This window comes from Zea mays, chromosome 10 (assembly GCF_902167145.1).
Source record: "Zea mays cultivar B73 chromosome 10, Zm-B73-REFERENCE-NAM-5.0, whole genome shotgun sequence".
NCBI lineage: Eukaryota > Viridiplantae > Streptophyta > Magnoliopsida > Poales > Poaceae > Zea > Zea mays.
The window spans coordinates 143,950,505-143,956,439 of NC_050105.1; the positions used below are offsets into that span (position 1 = coordinate 143,950,505).

The 5,935-nt window shown below is 42.1% G+C and overlaps 2 long non-coding RNA genes across 2 annotated transcripts; both read right to left on the reverse strand.

The window, feature by feature from the left end:
- Positions 1 to 243: 243 nt before the first annotated feature.
- Positions 244 to 1,778, reverse strand: LOC111590310 (uncharacterized). The gene is made up of 2 exons (XR_002749425.2): positions 1,654 to 1,778; positions 244 to 703 (listed from the first exon to the last, which is right to left on the reverse strand). It is a non-coding gene; the product is annotated as an uncharacterized lncRNA (long non-coding RNA).
- A 980-nt stretch (positions 1,779 to 2,758) lies between these two features.
- LOC103642045 (uncharacterized) lies at positions 2,759 to 5,649 on the reverse strand. Its single transcript, XR_560608.2, has 2 exons — positions 5,356 to 5,649; positions 2,759 to 3,074 (listed from the first exon to the last, which is right to left on the reverse strand). It is a non-coding gene; the product is annotated as an uncharacterized lncRNA (long non-coding RNA).
- Positions 5,650 to 5,935: the final 286 nt, after the last annotated feature.

Below are 5,935 nucleotides of genomic sequence, written 5' to 3' on the forward strand. Positions count from 1 at the left end.
GCTAGGCTTGAGTCAATTCGTATATTACTTGCCTATGCTACTTATCATATGGCTTTAAGCTCTATCAAATGGACATGAAAAGTGCCTTTCTCAATGGACCAATCAAGGAAGAGTTGGGGTGAAAACGGTCGAAAACGATCGGAAAACACTAAAACTGTTATTGTTTCCATATTTTTTTATCGGAAACGAAATCGGAAATGGAAATGATATCGGTATTTCGGAACCATCGGAATCGAAAGTTCGGTACAGAAAATACATCGGTACCGGTTGGAACCTTAAATACAATCGGTAACCATATGTCAATATAACAAGTTCAGAATACAACAAAGTTTACAAATATCACAAAGACCACAAGTTCACAATTCACAATATAAAAAGTTGATCACAAAGACCACAAGTTCACAATATAATAGTTTGATCACAAATATCACAAGTTCACAATATTACAAATTGATAACATAGATCACAAGTTCATAATATGATAAGTTGATCACAAAGAACACAAGTACACAATATAACAAGTTCATCATAAAGTTCACCTTGTTCTTGAGAAGCTCTGGCAGGTGTGGCTGATGATGCAGACACACCAACAGTTTGACTCACATTAACACCTTCTTCATCACAAGGCAACTCCAACAACATACGCTTCCGTGGAGGTGAAGCTTCACCTTCGGTAGCCATTAGAGCAGATCACAGTTTCTACCTGCAAATAAAAATTGCGACATTGAATAAAAATTGCGATAAGTCACATGACTAAACAAGCTTTGCACTGGGAAAACCAACAGCCAGCACTAAGATATGAAGCCAGTTGCTTCTCCCATAGATAAAAAATTTAGTGCTAGATAACACTTCAGTAGTACAACAGATGGAGCTGAGGAACTGGCTAGGAATTAACTAGTACTAGATTAGTATCTAGCTAGCATGTCCTCATTTTCCAATGTTCTCAGGAAAATGACGTTTTCTCAGTCAATAGATCATGTCTAAATCGGAACTAAGTTAAAAAATATAGGTGTTAATTCCACCGCTGTTCTAGCATTATAAGTCCGCAACACTAAGTTGAATTAGAGATTACTAGTTTTTGTAGTCTGACTGAATTGAAGGCTTGCAGCATAATCCCATGAGCAAGACCAGTTCCATTACCTGCATACCTCATTTCTTTCTTTCATTCAGAACTCCTCTTGGGTCTAGCTAACAACCTCACAAGAATTCAATATGAGAACAACGTAACACCAGTCACCAGTCACCAGTAGAAATGTTAGTATTCCTAAATCTCATAGCTCCAACTCCAGCTTGCAATCCATGGCGTAGACTGACGCAAGAGAGCTAGCAACACTCCTAGCAATCAAGAAAGGCTGGGGCAGCCCATCTGCGCTCAGCTCATGGAGCTCCCAGAACGCTTCCTACTGGCTACTACAGCTAGACAGGGGTCAGGTGCGTGAACAACATCAGTCTATAGCTACTCGGTTCCCCACAGCGTCAGTTCCCCACATCGCTCACCGGCCAGGCCAGTTCCCCACAGCGCTCTACAGCTGCTCGGCTGCTCGCTCGTGCGAGCTCCCCTACAAGCAGCTTCCTCGCGAGCAGCTTACCCGCGAGCACAACATCCCTCTCCCAGACCCCAGCCACCATCTCGCAGATTAGTAGATTACTTACCGGGTGGGTGCCGGCGTGCCGCCGCCGCCGCTGGATTGGGAGCGCTGAGAAGAGAAGTGGCGGCTCCACGCTGTGTCTGTGTGGTGTGTCGTACTACCGTGTGCGGTCTGCTCTGTCTTAGTGCCGATGTGGTGGGCCGATGTGGAACTTCAACTTGGGCTGGGAATTTCGGTAAATTCCGAATTTTAAATTCGGTAAATTCCGACCCAAAACAGTAACCGAAGAAAACTGTCGGTAAAGGACTGTACCGATTTCGATCTAAAATTCCGATGACCGATTCCGATTCCGAGAAATACCGAAACCGACGATTCCGATCGGAAAAAATCGGAACCGGTTTCCGGAATTCCGAAAAATTCCGAAACTGTTTTCATCCCTAAGGAAGAGGTCTATGTTGAGCAACCTCCCGACTTTGAAGATAGTTAGTACCTGAAAGCACCTAGAGGGGGGGGTGAATAGGTGATCCTGTAAAATTCAACAACTAATAGCCACACAACTTGGTTAAGTGTTAGAATGATAAAACCAAGTGGCTATAGATCAAGCTCTTGTGAGTCACAATAATCACACAGAAAAGCAATCACAAGAGACACGCGAGTTATCCCGTGGTTCGGCCAAGTATAACACTTGGCTACTTCCACGTTGTGGCGTCCCAATGAACGAGTGTTGCACTCAACCCCCACTACACCATGACACAATATTGCCCACGGACTGTCTGATGGTAAAACACCTAAATAGCGTCGTACAGTCTGTCGGTAAAGAGTTTTGGCGACAGATAACGTGTGTCGGTGAAAGTCCTGTCGGCAATAATATTTACCGACAGACATAGATGTACCGACATACTATCTGTCGGTAATGTTTATGTTTTTGCCGACATACATATCTTTCCCGTCGGACAGACTTTTGCCGACATATTCTTGTGTCGACGGCTTGTGTGTCGCTAAAAGTCTATATGCCGACAGATTGTCTGATGGTATTCCCTATGTGCAGTTTAAAAAAAGAATCCTTGCATACAAATATATGCTAATGAAACAAATAATAAACCAATTATGATGCACATTGCAGGACAACTTGAATAATATGTAGCTCATAATATATGAAATTTGATTACTAAAAGAAAGAGATCAATCTTTGACTTTGAATTCCAACATATATTTGTTTAGAACATGATTCGTGTGATAAACATATAAAAATAATAGCATACACATGTTTCCTAAATTTTGAAGTGATCTTTCAGTTCTATTACATGCAAAAGTATAAATATACATCTAGCAAACTAAAATCTCTCCATCGGCTGGGTGATACGCCAACAGCTAGCATGCATGCGAGTAATATTTTTTCACACTTCAAGCAATCTGATCCTTGCTTCCAGCTCCTCTTCCTACAACATATTTTGATAATATGTCAAATATTTCCAGCTCCTCTTCCTACAACATATTTTGATAATATGTCAAATATTGTATCAGCAGGTCTATAAACTCCCAACAGAAAATACAAACTAAAAGTGCAATAAAGGACTATTAATACTTATATTTATGTAATGAATCACATGATTACAAAGAAATAGAACATGAAAACATGCTCCAATAAAAATGGAAACAGGGCAAGTTTGGCTGCTGCATTTGCTTTGCATTGCTTCTGTGAAACAGGGCAAGTCGACGAGATGCCGAGGAACTTGTCCACGGCGTGAGCAGCGAAGTTGGCCATATATATACCTGACTAATACCAAGCTAGCTAGTTACAAGTTTCATAATTCATAGAATACAAAGAATGATCCATTGCAGACACAATTACATATTATAGACAAGAATTGTCTACAAAATCAGAGAATGATTTAAGTGCACAGTTATGCAATAGTACCATTCACTCTGTTTTTAATCCATCTCTACACTCAAAGAAATGAAAACATTACTAATAATGAGGAGTACATGCCCGAGTAATAATGAGAGAATCAATAGATCTAGCATGCGAAATTGTATGTGTCGGACTGTAGCAGTTCTGTTCATGTGGATCAGTAGAAAATGCCAGAAAATGGAACTGTCGAGTACATGCCATCGTAGGAAGTTGCAAGATGCAACAAGGATCATGGATGAGATGGGAGCTGCTGGGGTGCAGCCACAAAGAATACCAAAGTTCCAGAAGGCCATTGGTCAAAGTTCGTATACCATTCTAAACAGCTTTTTTAGTCTACAAGTACGCTAGTATGAAATTAAAAAAGCTTCTTAGACTAGTATGAAAACTGGGATAACACATGTCTCCATCGGCTTCAGCTAGCATGTTTACAAATACGCTAGTATGAAATTAAAAACGCTGGTTCGGGATAACATAGAAAGGCTTCAGTTTGAACAAGTGTGGTTTGGATTAGCAGTCTACAAGTAGCAGGTTTGGAAAGGCTTCAGAAAACTGGGATAACACAGAAAGGCTTCAGAAAACGCTGGTTCGGGATAACACAGAAAATCTACAAGTAGCAGGTTTGGATTAACAGTCCATTAGGGATAAAGAAAGGAAAACAATTAACAAGCGTGGAGTGTAATAGTGGCAGTTTGAACAACTGGGATGCTTGACCTTTGGCTCCTCAGGTGTATTTTATTTGGAGCTGAACTGCCATCGCTTCAGTTTGAGTATGGAGTGAAACTGAAGCCGCTGGTTTGTATTTGTGACACAACTAAGGTATATAATATATTCGTTGTCTATAAAAAGCTACTATAATACTATAAATGAACTTCTGTATGTCACCAGTTTATCAAGGAAAAAAAGTGCATGACGAATGAGGAATCTACAAGTAGCAGGTTTGGATTAGCAGTCCATTAGGGATAAAGAAAGGAAAACAATTAACAAGCGTGGAGTGTAATAGTGGCAGTTTGAACAACTGGGATGCTTGACCTTTGGCTCCTCAGGTGTATTTTATTTGGAGCTGAACTACCATCGCTTCAGTTTGAGTATGGAGTGAAACTGAAGCCGCTGGTTCGTATTTGTGACACAGCTAAGGTATATAATATATTTGTTGTCTATAAAAAGCTACTATAATACTATAAATGAGCTTCTGTATGTCACCAGTTTATCAAGGAAAAAAAGTGCATGACGAATGAGGAATCTACAAGTAGCAGGTTTGGATTAGCAGTCCACTAGGGATAAAGAAAGGAAAACAATTAACAAGCGTGGCTGACAACTTTTTTTGTCTTGTTTACCCATTTCTTCAGAAACAATCATGAGCCTAATGTGTATCCTAAAGACATGTGAATGCAGACAATAATAACAACTTTTGTTTCAACACAGTCTAATGCCCGTTGTAGATTGTAAAGTCATCACTCAACATCCTGATTATGAAAAATCGCCACTATTGGAATTACAATGATGTTGAGATGAAATGAGCCATCCCAACTCCATATGATTACTGCAAAGCGGCTTTAAGTCTGAACTAAGTGATTTCAGAATTATACATGTCTTGCAAGTAGGTATTGTACTCACGGATGATTGGGATAGCGATTAACTACCCAGACCGAGAGTTTGGAATCACCCACGCTGTGTTTGATTCTAGGATGAGTTAATCACCTAGGCTGAGTTTGGACCTTCCTGCACTATTAAATTTCAGAGCGGAAAGGAGATCGCCGGAAGGAGATCGACACAGTGGTAGTGCTTCGCAGTCCAGACAAAGTGAGAGAAGAACCATAAACATGATAGGCGATGTTGGAGATCACAGGAACCAACCTTGGCTTTCGGGTCGCCACAGGGAGATCCGCACGGAGGTGCAGTATGAATAGGAAGAAGGGTGTGAGGCAGTTGGGGACTGACCGTGCTCGACGAAGAGGATCAGCAGCAGGATGGCGGCCGCTCGACGGAGGGCGCTGGTGGTGGGATGGTACCGCTCAACGGAGTGCCAGAGGGCGCGACCGCGCGGGTGAGGGAGCGTCGGTCGATCGACAGAGGCTACAGGGGTGGGGCACAGGACGACGGTTGCCAATTTCGACGGAGGGGAACATGCGCAGGCCCGACGGCGGCCTCACTTGGTGGCGGGCGGCGTCTAGGGTTTAGACTGGCTCAGCACGACGAGATTTGGACTGCGTACGGGTACCCGGCCAGCCGATCGACCACGCGCGCGGTTGGTCTTTTTTGTAATTAGTCGTAACCCAATTGCCGACAAATGATCCGATGAAATTGTTTCCGACAGACGTTGTGTCACGAATAATCATTTGTACCGACAAATAGTCTATCACAATAGCTCGACATTATTGCCGACAGTTTGTTTGACACCAAAATACTAAATACCGACGGATGTTGTGATGGTAAT